Source organism: Oncorhynchus mykiss, chromosome 4 (genome assembly GCF_013265735.2).
Source record: "Oncorhynchus mykiss isolate Arlee chromosome 4, USDA_OmykA_1.1, whole genome shotgun sequence".
NCBI classification, from domain to species: domain Eukaryota; kingdom Metazoa; phylum Chordata; class Actinopteri; order Salmoniformes; family Salmonidae; genus Oncorhynchus; species Oncorhynchus mykiss.
In genome coordinates this window covers 25,041,198-25,067,089 of record NC_048568.1, presented here as the reverse complement: position 1 = coordinate 25,067,089, position 25,892 = coordinate 25,041,198, and the positions used below count along the sequence as shown (strand labels likewise).

Below are 25,892 nucleotides of genomic sequence, written 5' to 3'. Positions count from 1 at the left end.
AGCCCCGTTTGTACTTGGTGCTAACATGCAAACTTGATTTTTTCCACATTCTGATTGTGCCCTCATTGTCACGCAGGTTTAGATGACCTCATAAATGCTAGCCAGCTAGCTAATAAAAAAATGTAATAAAAAATATGTTTGATTAGACTTTTGCTAAATCGTTTGCGAGCCCTTTAGAGTTGCTAGCTAGATAGCTACAGAGCTACAGTAGTCATTCACATTTAAATGTAAATGTAGATGCATGACGTGTTTGGAATTCCATGATCAGAACTCCATTATCAGCAATACAAAAGCTGCATGAACTATCAAGTCTAGACACAGCCTAATGTTATGCATCTACTGTGCGTTCACAATGTATTCAGTCCCCTTGACTTTCTCCACATTTTGTGACGTTACGTTCCCCTCATCAATCTACGCACGATACCCCATTATGACAGGGCAAAAACAGATTTTTACAAATTTCTTTAAAAAAAACTGAAATATCACATTTACATAAGTGTTGAGACCCTTTACTAAGTCCTTTGTTGAATCACCGTTGGCAATGATTACAGCCTTGAGTCTTCTTGGGTATGACGCTACAAGCTTGGCACACCTGTATTTGGGGAGCTTCTCCCATTCTTCTCTGCAGAACCTCTCAAGCTCTGTCAGGTTGGATGGGGAGCGTTGCTGCACAGCTATTTTCAGGTCTCTCTAGAGATGTTCGATCGGGTTCAAGTCCGGGCTCTGGCTGGGCCACTCAAGGACATTCAGAGACTTGTCCCGAAGCCACTCATGCGTTGTCTTGGCTGTGTGCTTAGGGTCGTTGTCCTGTTGGAAGATGAACCTTCACCCCAGTCTGAGGTCCTGAGCGCTCTGGAGCAGGTTTTCATCAAGGATCTCTCTGTACTTTGCTCCGCTCATCTTTCCCTCTATCCTGATTAGTCACCCAGTTCCTGCCGCTGAAAAACATCCCCACATCATGATGCTGCCACACCCATGCTTCACCGTAGGGATGGTGCCAGGTTTTCTCCAGACGTGACGCTTGGAATTCAGGCCAAAGAGTTCAATCTTGGTTTCATCAGACCAGAGAATCATGTTTCTCATGGTCTGAGAGTCCTTTAGCTGCCTTTTGGCAAACTCCAAGCGGACTGTCATGTGCCTTTTACTGAGGAGTGGCTTCCGTCTGGCCACTCTACCATAAAGGCCTGATTGGTGGAGTGCTGTAGAGGTGGTTGTCCTTCTGGAAGGTTCTCCCATCTCGACAGAGGAACTCTGGAGCTCTGTCTGAGTGACCATTGGATTCTTGGTTACCTCCCTGACCAAGGCCCTTCTCTCCCGATTGCTCAGTTTGGCCGGGCGGCCAGCTCTAGAAGTAGTCTTGGTGGTTCCAAACTTCTTCAATTTAAGAATGATAGAGGCCACTGTGTTCCTGGGGACCTTCAATGCTGAGGGAATGTTTTGGTAGCCTTTCCCAGACCCATGCCTTGACACAATCCTGTCTTGGAGCTCTACGGACAATTCCTTTGACCTCATGGCTTGGTTTTTGTTCTGACATGCATTGTCAACTGTGGGACGTTATATAGACAGGCGTGTGCCTTTCCAAAATGATGTCCAATCAGTTGAATGTTCCACAGGTGGACTCCAAGTTGTAGGAACATCTCAAGGATGGTAAATGGAAACAGGATGCACCTGAGCTTAATTTCGAGTCTCGTAGCGAAGAGTCTGAATACTAATGTAAATAAGGTCTTTCTGTTGTCTATTTTTTATAAATTAGAAAAATGTGTAAAAATCTGTTTTCGCTTTGTCATTATGGGGTATTGTGTGAAGATTGATGAGTGAAAAAACTATTTCATTAATTTTAGAATAAGGCTGTAACGTAACAAAATTTGGAAAAAGGTAGGCGGTCTGAAAACTTCCCGAAAGCACTGTATCTCTCTGGGGGCCTCTGTTGCTAAGGTATCTCTCCATCTGTCCTACCTTTCATAATTACATCTGGCCTGTCACACAGACAGATGAAGGGAGATGAGGCTCATCCAGAGGCTGGGGGACCAGTTGTGTAAAGTAAGTAAAAATACTTTAAAGTACAATTTAAGTAGTTTCTTGTAGCATCTGTGCTTTACTATTTATATTTTTTACTACTTTTAATTTTACTTCACTACATTCATAATGAAAATGACTTACTTTTTACTCCATATATTTTCCCTGACACCCAAAAGTACTCTTTGTATTATGAATGCTTAGCAGGACAGAAAAATTGACCAATTCATGCCATTATCAAGAGAACTTCCCTTGTCATCCCTACTGCCTCTAATCTGGCGAACTCACTAAACACAGATGCTTGGTTTGTAAATGATGTCTGAGTGTTGGAGATAGCCCCTGGCTATCAAGAAATTAAATAAACAAGAAAATGGTGCCGTAAGGAATTTGAAATGATTTCTACTTTTACTTTTGCTTTTGACACATAAGTATATTTAAAACCAAATACTTTTAGACTTTTTCTCACATAGTATTTTACTGTAGTCATTTTCTATTAAGGTATTTTTACTTTTAGTTTGACAATTGGGTACTTTTTCCTCCAATGCTGGAGACCAAGCATGTCTTCAATACCCAGTCACAACACAAACTCATCCATCCACTCCATGCCCATTGGACACCAGTCAATGTCTTTCAAGCTTCTGTGGTGGAAATAGCTTACTGGGCAATGTTCCCTTGATATGACAACCTTACCTGAGTCCTGAAACGTGTAAGCTTCTAGAGGCTTTAGCTCAACAGGCTTGATACCCAGTCAGCTATACTTCCACCATGGATAGTGTGATGCTTTCTGTCAGACTAAATTGAGAGAGTAAATCTGTTCACAAAGTTCATAAAGTATTTAATAAAAGTACAAGTTACTTACCCTGCCAATCACTCTGCAAATATGTAAGGAGTCCACCACCCCCTTGCAAATCAGCCTGTAAAGAGAGGTCTGCAGTTGTGCTCAATCACTCCGGAGAAAATGTTCCATTCCCTGCTGACTTTTAAAGTCAGTTCATCACTGCATGAACATAGGGGAGGGTATACCGTCACACACGCAATGGGCCTCAATGGGTATCTCTGCATTCAAATTGCCATTGATAAAATGCTATTGGGGCCTCCCGGGTGGCGCAGTGGTCTAAGGCACTGCATCGCAGTGCTAGCTGTGCTACCAGAGATTCTGGTTTCGAGCCCAGGCTCTGTCACAGCCGGCCGTGACCGGGAGGTCCATGGGGCCATGCACAATTGGCCCAGCGTAGGGAGAGTTTGGCCGGCAGGGACATCCTTGTCTCATCGCGCACTGGCAACTCCTGTGGCGGGCCGGGCGCAGTGCACGCTGACCAGGTCGCCAGATGTACGGTGTTTCCTCCGACACATTGGTGCGGCTGGCATCCGGGTTGGATGTGCGTTGTGTCAAGAAGCAGTGCGGCTTGGTTGGGTGGTGTTTTGGAGGACGCATGGCTCTCGACCTTCGCCTCTTCCGAGTCGTTACGGGAGTTGCAGCGATGAGACAAGACTAACTACTACCAATTGGATACCACGACATTTGGGGTGGGGAGATAAAATGCTATTGTGTTCATTACCGTAGCTTATGCCATAACCCCATCACCATGAGACACTCTGTTCTCAACGTTGACATCAGTAAACCGCTCACTCACACAACTCCATACACGCTGTCTGCCACCTGCCCGGACAGTTGAAACACTTTGCTAGCGTGCCAGTGGCCATTGAAGGTGAGCATTTGTCCACTGAAGTCGGATATTACGCCGACCTTCAGTCAAGACCCTGGTGAGGACGACGAACACTCAGATGAGCTTCCCTGAGACGGTTTCTGACAGTTTGTGCAGACATTCTTCGGTTGCGCAAACTCAGTTTCATCAGCTGCCCGGGTGGCTGTTCTCAGACGATCCCACAGGTGAAGAAGCCGGATGTGGAGGTCCTGGGCTAGCGTGGTTACACATGATCTGCGGGTGTGAGGCCGGTTGGACATTCTGCCAAATTCTCTAAAATAATGTTGGAGACGGCTTAAGGTAGAGAAATTAACATTAAATCCTCTGGCAACAGCGGACATTTCTGCAGTCAGCATGCAATTTGGCCTTTTATTGTCCCCAGCACAAGGTGCACCTGTGTAATGATCATGCTGTTTAATCAGCTTCTTGATATGCCACACCTGTCAGGTGGATGGATTATCTTGACAAAGGAGAAATGCTCACTAACAGGGATGTAAACAAATGTGTGTACACAATTTAAGAGAAATAAGCTTTTAGTGCAAATGGAACATTTATGGGATCTTTTATTTTAGCTCATGAAACATGGGATCAACACTTTACATGTTGACTTTATATTTTTGTTCAGTGTAATTGTTTTAATCGCAAATTTGCTCAGAGATATTTAGATTTGTTTCATGTTCAACACATCTGAATACGAGGAAGGAAATTACACCTTTCTCTGAATTCCACTGCTTTTTTTTTGTCCTGGCTTGACTGTTTCAGCCACGTTAGCCAATAACACACTGTCACTACATCTTGAGCCTTGCAGGGATTACCTTGTGTACATTTAGACAACATTTTTCATGACTATCTAATAGGGGTGAATGGAATCTTTCTCTGTGGTGTTTTTGTGTCCTTGGGTCACCTTGAGAGGAAATAAAAGCTTTTAGCTTTTGGGCTAGGTGTTCCGCTAGCGTCCCACCTCGACAACATCCGTTGAAATTGCAGAGTGGGAAATTCAAAATACAAAAATCGTAATATTTAACATTCATGAAAATACAAGTGTCTTACATCGTTTAAAAGCTTAGCTTCTTGTTAATCCAACCGCATTGTCAGATTTCAAAAAGGCTTTATGGCGAAAGCATACCATGCGATTATCTGAGGATTTGAAAATGTTTTGAGTTCAATTGTGTGCCAATTTATATTGAAGTGACTGCTGACTGTGATGGTTGAGGGAACCCAGATGCATTTTATTAAGACACTTTGTATTAGCCTCGTGTTGTTGAATTTCTGATGCCAGCATACACCAGCATTAAAAAAAAATCTAACTAGCAGAGGCGTCACAAAAATCAGAAATGGCGATAAAATTAATCACTTACCTTTGAAGATCTTCCTCTGTTTGCAGTCCCAAGGGTCCCAGCTACACAACAAATGGTTGTTTTGTTCTATAAAGTCCTTCTTTATATCACAAAAAAGTATGTTTAGTTGGCGCGTTTGATTCATTAATCCACTGTTCCACTCGTTCAACATGCAGACAAAAGAATCCCAAATGTTACTGGAAAACTTCATCCAAACAAGTCAAACAACTTTTTTAATCAATCCTCAGGTACCCTAAATGTAAATAAATTATAACATTTAAGACGGAATGTAGTATGTTCAATACCGGAGATAAATAACGAAGTGTGCGCCCTCATCCACGCGCGCCACAATACTAGAATCCTAATGAGGACACCTTGAAAAACTACAACTACTTACTCATTTTTCAAAAAGCAAACCTGAAACCCTTTCTAAAGAGTGTTTACATCTAGTGGAGGCCATAAGAACTGCAATCTGGGAGGAATTCCTTTGAATATCCCATAGACAAGCATTGAAATGGCCTGTGAGCTCAAAAACAACATTTTCCAGATGGATTCTCCTTGGGGTTTTGCCTGCCATATCAGTTATGTTATACTCACAGACATTAACAGTTTTAGAAACGTAAGAGTGTTTTCTATCCAATGCTACCAATTATATGCATATCCTAGCTTCTGGGCCTGAGTAACAGGCAGTTTACTTTGGGCACGTCAGTCATCCAAACCTCCGAATACCGCCCCCTAGCCCAAAGAGGTTAAGGCTGACGAATGTTTAAGGCTGACGAATGCTTAAGGCTGACGAATGCTTACTGTAATGTTACACACCTCTTTGGGGCCCTAACTTACATATTATAGCTTATTCAGGTTTTTTTGTCTCCAATATTGTGTGCGTGCGGATCTGTGTTGTGTTTTGGCTGCGCCCGTATATAAACAGTAGATGTGTTTATGTCCATATAATGCTAGATTTGGTTGTGGTTCATAGAGAATGAATAAGAAGTCATTGAAGTGTCTCTGGTCCAAAACAAATAAGAAATAGATTTGTTGTTAGGTGTGTGCTGTACCTCCAGAGTGGTTTTGGATATCTCCTGGAACTTGTCCTTTCCTACAACAATAACAAAACCTCACCAACATCTGGTAAGCAAATATAGTGGAGCCTTAACACAAGCCCTCAAGAGTTATCATGTACAATATTTTAGTAAAAGATATGGGTAGTGAATACTACGTGCGCACATTTAATGGATGTCATGCTGCTTAATTAGCACTTCCTCCTGTGCGCGACATTCATCCCTCAAACTTACTCAACCGCGACCCCAGTGTTCAGCTAAGTGCAACTGTATATCCGAGTCACAGCACCATTATAATGGATGTCATGCTGCTTGCTTAGCGAGTATCACTTCCTCCTGATCCGACTCACTCTGAGGCTCAACACAGGACCTCTTCCTTGCTAGCACACATGACCGCTCTCTCGAGGCCTCTTACCAGTTGGCGCCACCGAGAAGTTCCTGCGGATTGCTAGCATTAGTGGATCATATTAAGCTAATGTTGTGCAATAATATGTAGCCTATTTGAATCATTATGGAAGTCAGTGTCACGCTCGTCGATGGAAGGATCGGACCCAGGTGCAGCGTGGTAGGCATACATGTCACGATTTCTACGAAGGTAACTCCTCTCCCTGTTCATTATTACGCATGTATATATATAAAGTGTCGGAACTGAGTTAGTTCCTCCATGCGTTTTGCACGAGTTTCTGAATTGTTTTCACTATTACGCACGTGTATGTAAGTGTCGGAACTGTGGTTGTTCCTCCAGGTTTCTGATTATCGAGAGTGTCGTTTTTGGATTTTCATCTGTGCCGTTTTGTATTGGTGTACTATATTATTAAACACGCTTCTCAGACATCCCTGCTCTCCTGCGCCTAACTCCTACACCTCTCACCGAGACGCACCTTATCACAGTACATCTTACTTTATTCAATGAACACAGGGGGAAAAAAACTAATACAAACGAAAAGTTACATTTATTAGGGCTAAACAGCACAGTACCAAAACAATACAGAAGAAAACTAAACGTGATGTTCTTGGCTGCTCACAGGCAGCTACACAAAAACAAGATCCCACAAACAACAGGTGGGAAAAGGCTGCCTAAATATGATCCCCAATCACAGACAACGATAGACAGCTGCCTCTGACTGGGAACCATACCAGGCCAACAAATAAATAGAAAACAGATTGCCCACCCTAGTCGCACCCTGACCTAACCAAATAGAGAATTAGAAGGATCTCTCAGGGCATGACAGTCAGACCTGGAGCCTGGCGCACGGTTCACCAAGACTGGACCGTTATCATACAGTTCCATGATTAGTGAGAATTAGGGTTGATTTACAGGACTATTGTAAAATAAATTCCACCTTCCAATATTTCAAGGGTGGAACTTGAAATGGACAACATTCAGGACGAATCAAACCACTGTATTGTTTATTCATCAATATACTTTGTGAGTAAAGGCTCTCCAAATGTGTTTTTTTTTATGATTCATACATACTTTCCTAACTATACAATTTGCCTAAATAATCTACAAGATCAGAGTATTTTTAAATCTACCAGTTGGTGCTGTAACAGAGATGAAGATGCATAGATGGCATTCTTTCATTGGTCCCTATATTCTGAACCCGTTTTCTCTATGTATTCTATTGTTTGTTGCCAAAATTTGAGTTAAAGTTACACCGTATTTAAAGGGATGGCTTAAGACAAATGAACTGAAAACCCTATTGAATGAAAACTGCAATAAAATCTGTTGGCCAGCTAGTGGGAGGGTTTTCAGTGGTTGAATTAAATGTATTCAGAGAGCGCAAGGGTGCCACACCTGCAGAGAGCATTACGCGACTGAATAAGGTAAGTCTGAATACCAAGTATTGAGAGGTGCATAGGAAAGGCATGAATTCCTGTCGGAATCGGCCCCATAGCGAGTACCACTTACTCAAGATTCGGCTCAAACTGAGGCTCGAACTCCGGACCTCTGCCTTGCTAGCACACGTGACCACCCTCCCAAAGTGTCTTACCAGTCGGCTGCGCAAGTGGCAAAACTGCAGACTGAGGAGTAAGTTTCACAAATCCCCATGTGCCACGCACACACACACATCTTCTGTCTAAGATACATTTACAGCAAAGCACCTGTACGTATTTCTACTAAAAGTGACAATGTCAACTCTCACTCTGACTCTCACTCTGGGCAGACTGGCTCTGAGGCAGATGTCAGTTTGAACAGGGAGAGAATATCAAATGAGTCAGGGACATTGTCATGATGAATATTGGTGACAACAGCAGGAGCTGGAGGGGAGAGCAGGGAGAATTGAAAGTGTAAACTCTGGAAGTGGAAAATCTTAAGTCTTTCCCACTATGTGGTCCTGCTGCTGGAGAGGATGCTATGATGAGGTAGGCAGATCACACGGAAGAGTTGGGCCCTTTTTAATCAATCTGTTTCTCTCTCTCTCTGTCTATCACTGTGCTTTGGTCTCTCTCTCCCACCACTTTCTCTGGATCTGGCCGTCTGTCTCTCCCATCACATACTCTGGATCTGCCCGTCTGTCTCTCCCATCACATACTCTGCATCTGCCCGTCTGTCTCTCCCATCACATACTCTGCATCTGCCCGTCTGTCTCTCCCATCACATACTCTGGATCTGCCCGTCTGTCCCTCCCATCACATACTCTGGATCTGCCCGTCTGTCTCTCCCATCACATACTCTGGATCTGCCCGTCTGTCTCTCCCATCACATACTCTGGATCTGCCCATCTGTCTCTCCCATCACATACTCTGGATCTGCCCGTCTGTCTCTCCCATCACATACTCTGGATCTGCCCATCTGTCTCTCCCATCACATACTCTGGATCTGCCCGTCTGTCTCTCCCATCACATACTCTGGATCTGCCCGTCTGTCTCTCCCATCACATACTCTGGATCTGCCCGTCTGTCTCTCCCATCACATACTCTGGATCTGCCCGTCTGTCTCTCCCATCACATACTCTGGATCTGCCCATCTGTCTCTCCCACCACTTTCTCTGGATCTGCCCATCTGTCTCTCCCACCACTTTCTCTGGATCTGCCCATCTGTCTCTCCCACCACTTTCTCTGGATCTGCCCGTCTGTCTCTCCCATCACATACTCTGGATCTGCCCATCTGTCTCTCCCACCACTTTCTCTGGATCTGCCCATCTGTCTCTCCCACCACTTTCTCTGGATCTGCCCATCTGTCTCTCCCACCACTTTCTCTGGATCTGCCCGTCTGTCTCTCCCATCACATACTCTGGATCTGCCCATCTGTCTCTCCCACCACTTTCTCTGGATCTGCCCATCTGTCTCTCCCACCACTTTCTCTGGATCTGCCCATCTGTCTCTCCCACCACTTTCTCTGGATCTGCCCGTCTGTCTCTCCCATCACATACTCTGGATCTGCCCATCTGTCTCTCCCACCACTTTCTCTGGATCTGCCCATCTGTCTCTCCCACCACTTTCTCTGGATCTGCCCATCTGTCTCTCCCACCACTTTCTCTGGATCTGCCCGTCTGTCTCTCCCATCACATACTCTGGATCTGCCCATCTGTCTCTCCCACCACTTTCTCTGGATCTGCCCATCTGTCTCTCCCACCACTTTCTCTGGATCTGCCCATCTGTCTCTCCCACCACTTTCTCTGGATCTGCCCGTCTGTCTCTCCCATCACATACTCTGGATCTGCCCATCTGTCTCTCCCACCACTTTCTCTGGATCTGCCCATCTGTCTCTCCCACCACTTTCTCTGGATCTGCCCATCTGTCTCTCCCACCACTTTCTCTGGATCTGCCCGTCTGTCTCTCCCATCACATACTCTGGATCTGCCCATCTGTCTCTCCCACCACTTTCTCTGGATCTGCCCATCTGTCTCTCCCACCACTTTCTCTGGATCTGCCCATCTGTCTCTCCCACCACTTTCTCTGGATCTGCCCGTCTGTCTCTCCCATCACATACTCTGGATCTGCCCATCTGTCTCTCCCACCACTTTCTCTGGATCTGCCCATCTGTCTCTCCCACCACTTTCTCTGGATCTGCCCATCTGTCTCTCCCACCACTTTCTCTGGATCTGCCCATCTGTCTCTCCCACCACTTTCTCTGGATCTGCCCATCTGTCTCTCCCACCACTTTCTCTGGATCTGCCCATCTGTCTCTCCCACCACTTTCTCTGGATCTGCCCGTCTGTCTCTCCCATCACATACTCTGGATCTGCCCATCTGTCTCTCCCACCACTTTCTCTGGATCTGCCCATCTGTCTCTCCCACCACTTTCTCTGGATCTGCCCATCTGTCTCTCCCACCACTTTCTCTGGATCTGCCCATCTGTCTCTCCCACCACTTTCTCTGGATCTGCCCGTCTGTCTCTCCCATCACATACTCTGGATCTGCCCATCTGTCTCTCCCATCACATACTCTGGATCTGCCCGTCTGTCTCTCCCATCACATACTCTGGATCTGCCCGTCTGTCTCTCCCATCACATACTCTGGATCTGCCCGTCTGTCTCTCCCATCACATACTCTGGATCTGCCCATCTGTCTCTCCCATCACATACTCTGGATCTGCCCGTCTGTCTCTCCCATCACATACTCTGGATCTGCCCGTCTGTCTCTCCCATCACATACTCTGGATCTGCGCGTCTGTCTCTCCCATCACATACTCTGGATCTGCCCGTCTGTCTCTCCCATCACATACTCTGGATCTGCCCGTCTGTCTCTCCCATCACATACTCTGGATCTGCCCATCTGTCTCTCCCATCACATACTCTGGATCTGCCCGTCTGTCTCTCCCATCACATACTCTGGATCTGCCCGTCTGTCTCTCCCATCACATACTCTGGATCTGCGCGTCTGTCTCTCCCATCACATACTCTGGATCTGCGCGTCTGTCTCTCCCATCACATACTCTGGATCTGCCCATCTGTCTCTCCCATCACATACTCTGGATCTGCCCGTCTGTCTCTCCCATCACATACTCTGGATCTGCGCGTCTGTCTCTCCCATCACATACTCTGGATCTGCCCGTCTGTCTCTCCCATCACATACTCTGGATCTGCCCATCTGTCTCTCCCATCACATACTCTGGATCTGCCCGTCTGTCTCTCCCATCACATACTCTGGATCTGCCCATCTGTCTCTCCCATCACATACTCTGGATCTGCCCGTCTGTCTCTCCCATCACATACTCTGGATCTGCCCGTCTGTCTCTCCCATCACATACTCTGGATCTGCCCGTCTGTCTCTCCCATCACATACTCTGGATCTGCCCGTCTGTCTCTCCCATCACATACTCTGGATCTGCCCGTCTGTCTCTCCCATCACATACTCTGGATCTGCCCATCTGTCTCTCCCACCACTTTCTCTGGATCTGCCCATCTGTCTCTCCCACCACTTTCTCTGGATCTGCCCATCTGTCTCTCCCACCACTTTCTCTGGATCTGCCCGTCTGTCTCTCCCATCACATACTCTGGATCTGCCCATCTGTCTCTCCCACCACTTTCTCTGGATCTGCCCATCTGTCTCTCCCACCACTTTCTCTGGATCTGCCCATCTGTCTCTCCCACCACTTTCTCTGGATCTGCCCGTCTGTCTCTCCCATCACATACTCTGGATCTGCCCATCTGTCTCTCCCACCACTTTCTCTGGATCTGCCCATCTGTCTCTCCCACCACTTTCTCTGGATCTGCTCATCTGTCTCTCCCACCACTTTCTCTGGATCTGCCCGTCTGTCTCTCCCATCACATACTCTGGATCTGCCCATCTGTCTCTCCCACCACTTTCTCTGGATCTGCCCATCTGTCTCTCCCACCACTTTCTCTGGATCTGCCCATCTGTCTCTCCCACCATTTTCTCTGGATCTGCCCGTCTGTCTTTCCCATCACATACTCTGGATCTGCCCATCTGTCTCTCCCACCACTTTCTCTGGATCTGCCCATCTGTCTCTCCCACCACTTTCTCTGGATCTGCCCATCTGTCTCTCCCACCACTTTCTCTGGATCTGCCCATCTGTCTCTCCCACCACTTTCTCTGGATCTGCCCGTCTGTCTCTCCCATCACATACTCTGGATCTGCCCATCTGTCTCTCCCATCACATACTCTGGATCTGCCCGTCTGTCTCTCCCATCACATACTCTGGATCTGCCCGTCTGTCCCTCCCATCACATACTCTGGATCTGCCCGTCTGTCTCTCCCATCACATACTCTGGATCTGCCCGTCTGTCTCTCCCATCACATACTCTGGATCTGCCCATCTGTCTCTCCCATCACATACTCTGGATCTGCCCGTCTGTCTCTCCCATCACATACTCTGGATCTGCCCATCTGTCTCTCCCATCACATACTCTGGATCTGCCCGTCTGTCTCTCCCATCACATACTCTGGATCTGCCCGTCTGTCTCTCCCATCACATACTCTGGATCTGCCCGTCTGTCTCTCCCATCACATACTCTGGATCTGCCCGTCTGTCTCTCCCATCACATACTCTGGATCTGCCCATCTGTCTCTCCCACCACTTTCTCTGGATCTGCCCATCTGTCTCTCCCACCACTTTCTCTGGATCTGCCCATCTGTCTCTCCCACCACTTTCTCTGGATCTGCCCGTCTGTCTCTCCCATCACATACTCTGGATCTGCCCATCTGTCTCTCCCACCACTTTCTCTGGATCTGCCCATCTGTCTCTCCCACCACTTTCTCTGGATCTGCCCATCTGTCTCTCCCACCACTTTCTCTGGATCTGCCCGTCTGTCTCTCCCATCACATACTCTGGATCTGCCCATCTGTCTCTCCCACCACTTTCTCTGGATCTGCCCATCTGTCTCTCCCACCACTTTCTCTGGATCTGCCCATCTGTCTCTCCCACCACTTTCTCTGGATCTGCCCGTCTGTCTCTCCCATCACATACTCTGGATCTGCCCATCTGTCTCTCCCACCACTTTCTCTGGATCTGCCCATCTGTCTCTCCCACCACTTTCTCTGGATCTGCCCGTCTGTCTCTCCCATCACATACTCTGGATCTGCCCATCTGTCTCTCCCACCACTTTCTCTGGATCTGCCCATCTGTCTCTCCCACCACTTTCTCTGGATCTGCCCATCTGTCTCTCCCACCACTTTCTCTGGATCTGCCCATCTGTCTCTCCCACCACTTTCTCTGGATCTGCCCGTCTGTCTCTCCCATCACATACTCTGGATCTGCCCATCTGTCTCTCCCATCACATACTCTGGATCTGCCCGTCTGTCTCTCCCATCACATACTCTGGATCTGCCCGTCTGTCTCTCCCATCACATACTCTGGATCTGCCCGTCTGTCTCTCCCATCACATACTCTGGATCTGCCCATCTGTCTCTCCCATCACATACTCTGGATCTGCCCGTCTGTCTCTCCCATCACATACTCTGGATCTGCCCGTCTGTCTCTCCCATCACATACTCTGGATCTGCGCGTCTGTCTCTCCCATCACATACTCTGGATCTGCCCGTCTGTCTCTCCCATCACATACTCTGGATCTGCCCGTCTGTCTCTCCCATCACATACTCTGGATCTGCCCATCTGTCTCTCCCATCACATACTCTGGATCTGCCCGTCTGTCTCTCCCATCACATACTCTGGATCTGCCCGTCTGTCTCTCCCATCACATACTCTGGATCTGCGCGTCTGTCTCTCCCATCACATACTCTGGATCTGCGCGTCTGTCTCTCCCATCACATACTCGATCTGCCCATCTGTCTCTCCCATCACATACTCTGGATCTGCCCGTCTGTCTCTCCCATCACATACTCTGGATCTGCGCGTCTGTCTCTCCCATCACATACTCTGGATCTGCCCATCTGTCTCTCCCATCACATACTCTGGATCTGCCCATCTGTCTCTCCCATCACATACTCTGGATCTGCCCGTCTGTCTCTCCCATCACATACTCTGGATCTGCCCATCTGTCTCTCCCATCACATACTCTGGATCTGCCCGTCTGTCTCTCCCATCACATACTCTGGATCTGCCCGTCTGTCTCTCCCATCACATACTCTGGATCTGCCCGTCTGTCTCTCCCATCACATACTCTGGATCTGCCCGTCTGTCTCTCCCATCACATACTCTGGATCTGCCCGTCTGTCTCTCCCATCACATACTCTGGATCTGCCCATCTGTCTCTCCCACCACTTTCTCTGGATCTGCCCATCTGTCTCTCCCACCACTTTCTCTGGATCTGCCCATCTGTCTCTCCCACCACTTTCTCTGGATCTGCCCGTCTGTCTCTCCCATCACATACTCTGGATCTGCCCATCTGTCTCTCCCACCACTTTCTCTGGATCTGCCCATCTGTCTCTCCCACCACTTTCTCTGGATCTGCCCATCTGTCTCTCCCACCACTTTCTCTGGATCTGCCCGTCTGTCTCTCCCATCACATACTCTGGATCTGCCCATCTGTCTCTCCCACCACTTTCTCTGGATCTGCCCATCTGTCTCTCCCACCACTTTCTCTGGATCTGCTCATCTGTCTCTCCCACCACTTTCTCTGGATCTGCCCGTCTGTCTCTCCCATCACATACTCTGGATCTGCCCATCTGTCTCTCCCACCACTTTCTCTGGATCTGCCCATCTGTCTCTCCCACCACTTTCTCTGGATCTGCCCATCTGTCTCTCCCACCATTTTCTCTGGATCTGCCCGTCTGTCTTTCCCATCACATACTCTGGATCTGCCCATCTGTCTCTCCCACCACTTTCTCTGGATCTGCCCATCTGTCTCTCCCACCACTTTCTCTGGATCTGCCCATCTGTCTCTCCCACCACTTTCTCTGGATCTGCCCATCTGTCTCTCCCACCACTTTCTCTGGATCTGCCCGTCTGTCTCTCCCATCACATACTCTGGATCTGCCCATCTGTCTCTCCCATCACATACTCTGGATCTGCCCGTCTGTCTCTCCCATCACATACTCTGGATCTGCCCGTCTGTCTCTCCCATCACATACTCTGGATCTGCCCGTCTGTCTCTCCCATCACATACTCTGCATCTGCCCGTCTGTCTCTCCCATCACATACTCTGGATCTGCCCGTCTGTCTCTCCCATCACATACTCTGGATCTGCCCGTCTGTCTCTCCCATCACATACTCTGGATCTGCCCGTCTGTCTCTCCCATCACATACTCTGGATCTGCCCGTCTGTCTCTCCCATCACATACTCTGGATCTGCCCGTCTGTCTCTCCCATCACATACTCTGGATCTGCCCGTCTGTCTCTCCCATCACATACTCTGGATCTGCCCGTCTGTCTCTCCCATCACATACTCTGGATCTGCCCGTCTGTCTCTCCCATCACATACTCTGGATCTGCCCGTCTGTCTCTCCCATCACATACTCTGGATCTGCCCGTCTGTCTCTCCCATCACATACTCTGGATCTGCCCGTCTGTCTCTCCCATCACATACTCTGGATCTGCCCGTCTGTCTCTCCCATCACATACTCTGGATCTGCCCATCTCTCTCTCCATGACTTTCTTTCCTCTGTCCCTCTCTCTCAGTCTACATTTTGCCCGTTGGTGTGAGGGCAGTGTGAGGAAGTAGCCCCAATACCATCCATCTGCCCCCTCTCAGAGCGATCCTCTCTTAATGAACACGGCCACTCGTTAAATCTTGAGAAATGGACACTCCAGCTCTTAACGAGGAGAGGGGACCGCATTCATTACCGGCCGCACATATTCACTGAGCTAATGCTAATATGAAGAAGGCTTTAATGAGGGTTGCCTTGACAACTTAAAGGCTGTTATACAGCGTCCAATAGCCCGACATGAAATTCTCTCTCTCTCTCTCTCTCTCTCTCTCATCTTGTGTGAAATAAAGACAATCGTGCAAAAAGCACAACCAATGCATGTCATTTTTTCTCCATCTATGCCATGAAGCAGCATTTCATACATACCAACCCACTTTACCTTCATGATTAAAAGTCAAGCTCACAGGGTCATACCGCCCTGAATCCTTCACACCCACACAAAGCCCTGACCCACACAGTTATTCAGGATGAAATTAATTAAAGTGGCCCTCTGATGAAACTGGCACAGGGTTTGAGCCAAGATGGTAATCGCTAGTACGGAATGAGAAGTAGGTCAGCAGCTGGACGGAGGGAGAGGACTAGAATAACAAGATCCTGCTCTGGGTCCCGGGGAGGAGAATGGATCCACTCTTCCTGAATGGAAAGGCTGTCAGGGGGACGGGAAGCTCCCTTCTCCTCTCATTTGGGTGTTGAGAGAGGGGGAATGAACAAGGACAGGGAGTCCGGGATAGAGACTTGAAAGGGACCTGTCCAATGGGGGCCATAATTCCAACTTCTCCCTAACTAACAAAGAGAGTCACCTAGCTATATCCTCTCTAATTAACTAGCACTCCAACCACTCATACTGAACATTAGTGATTCATACTGATCAGTCTTTTAAATACAGCACCTTAATTACAGCAACTGGCATTTTCTCTCTGCTACCCACACTGTCTAAAAATGAGCTTTTAGTCACTAAAGTCATGGGTTTTTAATGAGTGACTGTAATTCCACTGGCCTTATTATGTATCTCAAACATCACCTAATCAGTCCTATCAGACAGGACTGTTTAATCTAGTAATTACTTAAAGTTGTAGCTGCTTTTTAAGAATTCTGCAGCCAGGAAACAAGGACTAAATTATCATTTGAACCTATTGTAATATATTCATAAAACTGCCTTGAGCAAATGAGCACTGATAGCCTTAGGGCCCCTCTACCTCTGTGAGGCGCTCTACCCTTGCCTGCCGGTAACATCACAATGAACCCAGTGTGGAAGGGACAGCAGCCAATTAGAAAACAGTATTATGCCTTTATTATGTATTATGCCTCTATCTTTTAAAAAGAGAGAGAGAGAGAGAGAAAGAGAGCAGCAAGATTTGTGTCTTGTTGCCATGAGAAAATGGCAACCAGTGGAGCACAAACAACATTGTAAATAAAAACTATATTTATCTGTTTATTTAACTACTTGCAAATTGTTACAACACTGTACATAGCCAATAATATAACATTTGAAATATCTATAAATATATATTAGTGAACTTTTGTCATGTTTACTAATGTTTCCCTTGTTTATTTCCCTTTTGTTAATTGTCTATTCCATTTGCTTTGGCAATGTGTTTCCCATGCCAATACACCCCTTTGAATTGAACTGTATTGAGAGAGAGAGAGAGAGAGAGAGAGAAAGCTGGTACAGTGTGTTGTTCCTTCCAGCTGTTGTAATGATTCATTCAGCGGGAAGTACTCTGAGTCTCTTATGTACTGAGACCACTTAATGCAGACGGAGAGACTTGCTGTGTTATGGCATCTCTTTATGATATATGAGAATAATAGTGGGTAGGTTATGTCTCTAAGGTAAATAACACTAATCTTTTTTTGTATCCACACTACAAAATGGGTAGATCAGTGTAGCAGTGAAGCAGTGCACAGTAGCATAACTTGTAGCTTGAAGTGATATTAAAGGCAGTAGAGAAATAGCAGGTTTAACTTAATATTTTTTTCCGTTGATTGATAATGTAAATCAGTAGAGATTGGTGTGACTTTTTAAAATTGCCCTGGCTATTCATGAGGGCAGTACAGTCAACTCACACCAAAACCCTAATTGCTCCTTGTAAGTTGCTCTGGATAAGAGTGTCTGCTAAATGACGTAAATCACAGGAGGTTGGTGACACATTAGTTGGGGAGAACGGGCTCGTGGCAATGACTGGAGTGGAATTAATGGAATGGTAAAATATACATCAAACACATGGTTTCCAGGTGTGCTGTTCCGGCCACCATTATGAGCCATTCTCCCGTCAGCAGCCTCCTCTGATGTAAATGGAAAAATACTTGTTCAGCAAATGGTAAAAATGGGGAATACTAGATGCCGAAGAACATATGCAAACATTGGATCAGCTCAGTGATGGCCAGAGTTGAATGTCCCCTCATAAATAACCCAGGCAGTGCAGTAATGATAATTCTCCATTACTCTGCACAACACAAAAGGTAGATCGATGTCTTGTATGATGTCATAATTGACGCCTATCGACCAGGTGCGGACTCAGAGCAGGGTCATTAGGACAGAATCCCTGGTAGGGGCCCAATCGCAATACCATTAAAACGCAATTGTCCTAAATTAAAATGGGAAATCCAGAGCTGCAGTAGCCAAATAGGTCTGTCTAGCAGACAACAATCTGAATTGGATGCCTCCCTGAAGAGAAGCCTTTTTACTGCAGAACATGATGATGTCTTTATCGGCGTGACGATAAACAATAGGCTTTTCACAGCCAGGGGACGCAGACTAATTCAAGTCTTGAAGGAACATCAGGAAGATGTGCAGTGCTGCAGATCCCACAGGGACCAGAGGGGTGGGCCTTTAAAGGGTCTCTGCAAGTGAACATGAAAATAAGGATATGGCCCAGGCCAAACAAAGGTGACATTCACTGTTGTTCTGTACAATTTACTATCATTGTGTTTAGCCTATTTTTGTTTCCCCAGCATTGCAGTTATCATGTAAAGTATGCACAGTCCTTGGGAGAACAGTCTCAGAGTATGTGTTTATTCTGGCTCTGAGACCAAGCATCTCTTCAAGGAGACCCAAGAGCAGTGCTGAACAATAAAATATGTTTAGTGGTAAATTGCAAGGTTTGTGTTAAATCCACTCTCCACTCCTTTAAAGAAGAAAAAGTTCCTTCCTGTCTTGTCTGTTCTTTCCCCGCCTAGGTCAATTGTTTCTGTGAAGGGATGTTATGCCATTGTTCAGCCATTGTTTCCTTGTACTGTGCCTTCCACTGGATCCCTTCAGTACATCACTCGGACATCAAACCGGTTTCTTTTAAGGTGACATTTAAACCACAATGATAGATAGAATCCTCGGGGTTGTCTTGATGACATGTCTATTCAGATCTATTCAACTCTTGACAGGTACAAAATATGAGTACCAATAGAACAAATAAATTGCACAATTGTGGTGACGTGGTTGTATTGTGAGGTGTGTCTTTAAGAAGAAGTTCTCGTCCGTCCGACCAGGTGTCATGCTTTGTAAGCACTTCAATTAAGAAGTACAGGCTTTGTTTTTCTTAATCCTCTTCCTCCTCCACCATCTCTTTTCTGCTTACTTTATCAAATTCGATACTCGTTTTGGAAGCCTCTTGCTAAGTACCCTTGTGAAATGCTATCAGCCAAAGATAAGTTTGGCGAAGGGAGAGTATTTGGAGGGGGGTTGTTGGCGTACAAAAACAGTGATAAAGGCACTGTTTGTGTGTGGTCCAACTTGATGAGATGAAATAGGGGGTTGGAGGAGGAGTGGTGAATTTGTGTGTGTTTGTTGCAAGCTGTGTTATACATTGGTAATGGCCAGTCTAGTAATGGGTAGCTGTTTATGTGGCGTATTTTGGGCCCTTTTCTCCTGAGGCCATTTGGTCTGTGTAATTAAAGAGCCCTGTGCTCAGAGCACCTAAGTGGAACGCTTCGCCATATCCAAAGCCAGGTGCCATTAATCTTGAAGCTTCGCTATGTGTGTGTATGCTCATTTGTGTGTGTTTAGTATCATGCTGTAGAAGACTAGCCGTGACACCCCCCTTCCCCTCCTCACACACGTAGATACAACAATACCATTAAGGAGACTCTCATTACGCACATACACAGACACACTCTTTCACACACACACACACACACACACACACACACACACACACACACACACACACACACACACACACACACACACAATCCTCCTGAAGTTATTACACCTGTATGGCCAGATGGTCTCAGTAAGGGTGACCTTCCTCCCAGCAGATACAATTAAGATGAAATGTATTTCTCATCTTCCTCACCTTGCTCCTGCAAGCAGAATCACTTTGCTACAACAAACAGAATATTTACAATATTGGTTTACTTCCACAGATAATTCCTTCACAAATTGTAGAATTATACATTTTCTCTATTTTTCCATCTCTTGCAGATTAGTGATCTCATTGTATATTTCATAATTGTTTTTACATCTGTGCTGCTGTTTCTCAGCACAACTAATAATTCTCCTTTCTATACAAATCTGTCATTTTTTGTGAAATGAAGACAGTGAATTGTATTCCGCCGGTATGTTTCAGTTAATTGCGCCATGTGACGTTTAATTATGCAAGTCAGCCAAGTGGAATTTAGTTTTTTCGAATAAATCCATGTTTGTGTGTTGGTGCTTTGCAGCGCTTGGTTCTGATAGTAGATGTGTCCGTAACAGTGCATATTAACACAGTTACAACAACATGTAGGCCTGGAATTATTTATAGACACACATATGATCCAGTCACACTGAATTATAGCAGCCAATGGGTGTAAGGTGGGTTTGAATCCCAGGTCTGACGGTAAAAATCTTGTGGGAAGTAAGCTGGCAACCTGGAGTGATCTGGTAACTGGAGGGTTTCTCGTATCCTTCATGCCATTGCCTGCTGTTGTGCTCTTGAAAAGGCACTTAAGCCCCACAACAACATCTCCCTGGGCGCCCAGTGTGGCAGCCCTCTGTACCTCTCCACCCCCCCCAAAGAATCCAATAAAGTTATATTCTATTCTATATGTAAGTATCTGTACAGTAAGCCTCAAGCCTGTCTCAAGGCTGAAAAAATGCTCTTTACCTGACTCGCTTTTCAAATGACGCCTAGAGGCAATCACTCCCCTATTGCTGACTACAAATTATCTATAACTAGGTTAATAACTCATTAACTAACAGAGGATATGAACAAAATGTGCACAGGTGGCTACATGCAGGTCTCGCTTTGATCTCAAAACAAGCGCATCTACTCACAACTGCTCATGCTGTAAACACAGTCCAGTTCAAAGTAAATGGCACAGATCCATATATGGCAATGGTCTATTTGCATATAGGCCTACTGCAGCTGTGATTGTTTATACACACCGGTCTGTGTAGATTATGAGCTCAGTAGTGCGTGTCAATGCAATAGAATTCTACTCCGATGCCAGGTATGTAGGACTGGCCCGCCGGCCAGCCAGGTAGGTAGGTCTGGCCAGCTGGACAACCAGGTAGGTAGGTTTGGCTAGATAGGACCGATGCCAAGCCAGATGGGATGGGCAGGCCGACTGGCCGGGTAGGCGGCCGCTGGCTTGCCAAGTAGACCCAAATGTCAGATTTGCCAAGTAGGTAGGTCTAGCTGGCTGACTGGCCCAATATGGTCGGTTGGGCCAATCTACCAACCTGACCTAATATACCTGGCAGGTATACCCGGCAGGCCAGTCGGCCAGGTATTTAGGTCCAGCCGACCAGCCAGAGAGCTAGGTCCAGCCGGCTGGCCAGAGAGCAATGTCCGGCAGCCTGGCAGGCCTGAGAGCTATGTCCGGATGGCCGGGCAGAGAGCTAGGTCGGGCCAGAGAGCTAGGTCTGGCAGGCTGGCCAGAGAGCTAGGTCCGGAAAGAGAGCTACGTCCGGCTGGCTGGCCAGATAGCTAGGTCAGGTCAGAGAGCCGGCCAGATAGCTAGGTCCGTCCGTCCTGAACTACCCGTCTGGCTGGCTTGCCGGATCTACCTGTCTGGCCGGCAAGACCTACCTATCCGGACCTAACTGTCTGGCCGGCAAGACAGGTAGGTCCGTCCGGCCGGTCAGATAGCTAGGTCCAGCCAGCCGGCAAAAACACTTAGGTCTGACCAGCTGGGCAAATAAGGCATTGCGCATGGTGATAGAAGGCTTGTGTTCTGCTGCTCGGTCATGGAAACCCAATTTATGAAGCTCCCGACGAACAGTTATTGTGCTGACGTTGCTTCCAGAGGCTGTTTGGAACTCGGTAGTGAGTATTGCAACTGAGGACGGACAATTTTTACCTCCTTCAGCACTCGGCGGCCCCGTTCTGTGAGCTTGTGTGGCCTACCACTTTCCGGCTGAACTGTTGTTGCTCCTAGACTTTTCCACTTCACAATAACAGCACTTACAATTGACCGGGGCAGCTCTAGCAGGGCAGAAATTTGACTAACTGACTTTTTGGAAAGGTGCCACATTGAAAGTCACTGAGCTATTCAGCCATTTTACTGCCAGTGTTTGTCTATGGAGATAGCATCGCTGTGTGCTCGATTTTATACACCTGTCAGCAAAGGGTGTGGCTGAAATAGTAGAATCCACTAATTTGAAGGGGTGTCCACATACTTTTGTATATATAGTGTGATGTAAAAAGAGCTACAGTACTGTTAGGCCTATGATATGAATTATGGTGCCCTCTGTCGTTATTGGGACAGTGAAGCATTTTTTATTCTTTTGGCTCTATACTTCAAAAGTTTGGATTGGAAATCAATGAATGACTATGAAGTTAAAGTGCAGACAGTCGACTTTAATTTTAAGGTATTTTCATCAATGTCGGGTGAACCATTTAGCAATTACTGCATTTTTTTGTACATAGTCCCCCATTTTAGGGGAGCAAATGTCACGTTCTGACCTCTATTTCCTTTGTTTTTGTATTTATTTAGTATGGTCAGGGCGTGAGTTGGGTGGGCAGTCTATGTTTGTTTTTCTATGTTTTGGTCTAGTTCTATGTTCGGCCTGATATGGTTCTCAATCAGAGGCAGGTGTTCGTCATTGTCTCTGATTGGGAACCATATTTAGGTAGCCTGGGTTTCACTGTGTGTTTGTGGGTGATTGTTCCTGTTTTTGTGTTTGCACCAGTCAGGGCTGTTTTGAGTTCTCACGTTTCTTGTTTTTTTCCGTTAGTTTGTTCATGTATAGTGTCGTCAATAAATACAATGAACAACCACCACGCTGCGCTTTGGTCCGCCTCTACTTCACAAGAAGAGAATCGTTACAGCAAAAGTATTGGGACAAATTCGCTGCTCGTTTTGGTTGTGTTTCAGATTATTTTGTGCCCAATAGAAATGAATGGTAAATTATTTATTGTGTCGTTTTAATTGTAAATAAGAATATAATATGTTTCTAAACAGTTCTACATTAATGTGGATGCTACCATGATTACGGATAATCCTGAATGAATCGTGAATAATGATGAGTGACAAACTGATAGATATATAATATCATACCTCAAAGAAATGCTAACCTCGACTGTGAATGTAATGGTGAGAGGTTAGTCTAGTTTTTTCCAGTGGGAGATATCAGAACTAGCTATGGGAGCACTGCCTCAGCTAGGTAATGATAGGGGAAACAGTGCTTGTTGCAGGTGGGATGCCTTTGAGAGCTGGTATTCTTCTTCACCAGATCCAGGACTTCATTGGTGAGCAAGAAGAGTTGGGGACGACAGCGAGGATATGTTCATCATGGGTCAACGTTAAACAATGTACAGTATGTGTAGGCCTGAAGTACAGTACACTGAGTATGTTTCCTCAGTAGCTGTCTCAGTAAGCATGGTGTGGTACTTTAAATACCACACACTCAAAATACAACATTACAATACAACATAACTCTGTAACTAAACATGCGATTGGTTGCGTGTAACTCTGTAACTAAACACGCAATTGGTTGAGCATAACTAAACATACCATTGGTTGGGTGTAACTCTGTAACTAAACATACCATTGGTTGGGTGTAACTCTGTAACTAAACATGCCATCGGTTGGGTGTAACTCTGTAACTAAACATGCCATCGGTTGGGTGTAACTCTGTAACTACACTTGCCATCGGTTGGGTGTAACACTGTAACTAAACATGCCACCGGTTGGGTGTAACTCTGTAACTACACTTGCCATCGGTTGGGTGTAACTCTGTAACTAAACATGCCATCGGTTGGGTGTAACTCTGTAACTAAACTTGCCATCGGTTGGGTGTAACTCTGTAACTACACTTGCCATCGGTTGGGTGTAACTCTGTAACTAAACATGCCACCGGTTGGGTGTAACTCTGTAACTACACTTGCCATCGGTTGGGTGTAACTCTGTAACTAAACTTGCCATCGGTTGGGTGTAACTCTGTAACTACACTTGCCATCGGTTGGGTGTAACTCTGTAACTAAACATGCCACCGGTTGGGTGTAACTCTGTAACTACACTTGCCATCGGTTGGGTGTAACTCTGTAACTAAACATGCCATCGGTTGGGTGTAACTCTGTAACTACACTTGCCATCGGTTGGGTGTAACTCTGTAACTACACTTGCCATCGGTTGGGTGTAACTCTGTAACTAAACATGCCATCGGTTGGGTGTAACTCTGTAACTAAACTTGCCATCGGTTGGGTGTAACTCTGTAACTACACTTGCCATCGGTTGGGTGTAACTCTGTAACTAAACATGCCACCGGTTGGGTGTAACTCTGTAACTACACTTGCCATCGGTTGGGTGTAACTCTGTAACTAAACTTGCCATCGGTTGGGTGTAACTCTGTAACTACACTTGCCATCGGTTGGGTGTAACTCTGTAACTAAACATGCCACCGGTTGGGTGTAACTCTGTAACTACACTTGCCATCGGTTGGGTGTAACTCTGTAACTAAACATGCCATCGGTTGGGTGTAACTCTGTAACTACACTTGCCATCGGTTGGGTGTAACTCTGTAACTACACTTGCCATCGGTTGGGTGTAACTCTGTAACTAAACATGCCATCGGTTGGGTGTAACTCTGTAACTAAACATGCCATCGGTTGGGTGTAACTCTGTAACTAAACATGCCATCGGTTGGGTGTAACTCTGTAACTAAACATGCCATCGGTTGGGTGTAACTCTGTAACTAAACTTGCCATCGGTTGGGTGTAACTCTGTAACTAAACATGCCATCGGTTGGGTGTAACTCTGTAACTAAACATGCCATCGGTTGGGTGTAACTCTGTAACTAAACATGCCATTGGTTGGGTGTAACTCTGTAACTAAACTTGCCATCGGTTGGGTGTAACTCTGTAACTAAACTTGCCATCGGTTGGGTGTAACTCTGTGTAACGTAACATTCCATTGTAGTGAACATGCAGTAGATGTGATTGATGTCGTGGAATGGTCTGAGGAGTTTGAGGGAACCTGTCTGAATTATAGTGTGTATGTGATTGTTTGTGTATAAGGTTGTTTGTTGTTTGTGTATCTGTTTATGGTCCAACAACATATTTAAAATAATCATTCTACCTTGCGGATCTGTTTGAACTATTTGCACATCCAGATCAAAATGACTGTTCATTAATATCATCACCTTTTTTGAGTTTCTTTACGATGGGAGAAGTATTTCTTAAGAGAAAACTTGATGTGCGAATGCATATACAGGTCTAGCTGTTTGGGAAAGAATGCAAAATTAAGCAAGAATAGGGAGATTTGATTAACCAATGTCAAGTCCTTGCTGATGGCGCTCAGATACACCCCCCTGCCTTGAAAAGCACACCCGCTGGTCCCCCGTTGTGACCATTTTCTCAAGCATCTCCGTGCAGTCAGACCTTTTGATTATTTTGTGCTACCAGGGCCACAATCTTTTGCCCCCTCTCTGATTGTCCGAGTGTGACACTCTCCCCATGGGTTACTGCAGCTAGTGTTGCTAGTACTGCCATTACCTGGGTGGGGGCACTAGGTATAAGGTCATCAAGGTTCTCATTAGCATCTTTGAGAAATCCCTTGTATATTCGCTCACTCATCTGGGTGCTTTCTCTTAGTTGGACCAAACCTGCCAGGCAGGCTCAGGCTCTTGAGGGGGCAGTGCTGCTTTAGTGGGTCTCTGGCCACATTAATCTTTCTGTCTTGGCTGCATATAGGCTACTTGCAGTAAGCCTATAAAACAGATAAGGACTTCTCCTTAGTGTGTGGGTCGCTCAGGTAGGTGTCTAGGGTATATGTTTGGGGACCCATTCCATCATGATAGGACAATAAATAAATAAACTATATTTATAATCTATTTTAAA

General features: G+C 46.2%; 1 long non-coding RNA gene across 1 annotated transcript in view; it reads left to right on the top strand.

Moving 5' to 3' along the window:
• The first annotated feature begins 6,379 nt into the window (after positions 1-6,379).
• LOC118964454 overlaps positions 6,380-25,892 on the top strand; it is a 32,100-nt gene continuing 12,587 nt past the window's right edge. Inside the window, exon 1 of the long non-coding RNA XR_005051501.1 lies at positions 6,380-6,712. This is a non-coding gene — a long non-coding RNA (uncharacterized LOC118964454). The remainder of the gene's footprint in view (positions 6,713-25,892) is intronic.